The sequence below is a fragment of the Echinops telfairi genome, unplaced genomic scaffold (genome assembly GCF_000313985.2).
Source record: "Echinops telfairi isolate 266 unplaced genomic scaffold, ASM31398v2 ScPeMD7_7409;HRSCAF=8447, whole genome shotgun sequence".
Classification (NCBI taxonomy): domain Eukaryota; kingdom Metazoa; phylum Chordata; class Mammalia; order Afrosoricida; family Tenrecidae; genus Echinops; species Echinops telfairi.
The window spans coordinates 3,232,656-3,232,999 of NW_022111309.1; positions in this window are offsets into that span (position 1 = coordinate 3,232,656).

Here is a 344-nt window from a genome sequence, read left to right on the forward strand (position 1 = left end):
AGTTCAAAACCACTAGCTGCTCCTCAGGAGAGAGAAAAGGACGTCAGTTCTTGTAAAGATTTCCTAACTAGAGTTGGTTTGAGTGGGCCATCGTTATTATTTTAGTCATTTACCTTTAAACAAGAATGAAAAGTTTGTTCTGAAGCACAAAATGATTTGTAATGTTTCCTGAAACCGGGTTACCCACAGCCGAGTATCTCAGAGAGATTCATGTGAGGACTGCCTGAAGTGCCTGTGGGAACCCAGCCTCTTCACATGTGAGGCTGTCTTGACTTCACATGTGAGGCTGTCTGGACTTCACATGTGAGGCTGTCTTGACTTCACATGTGAGGCTGTCTTGACTT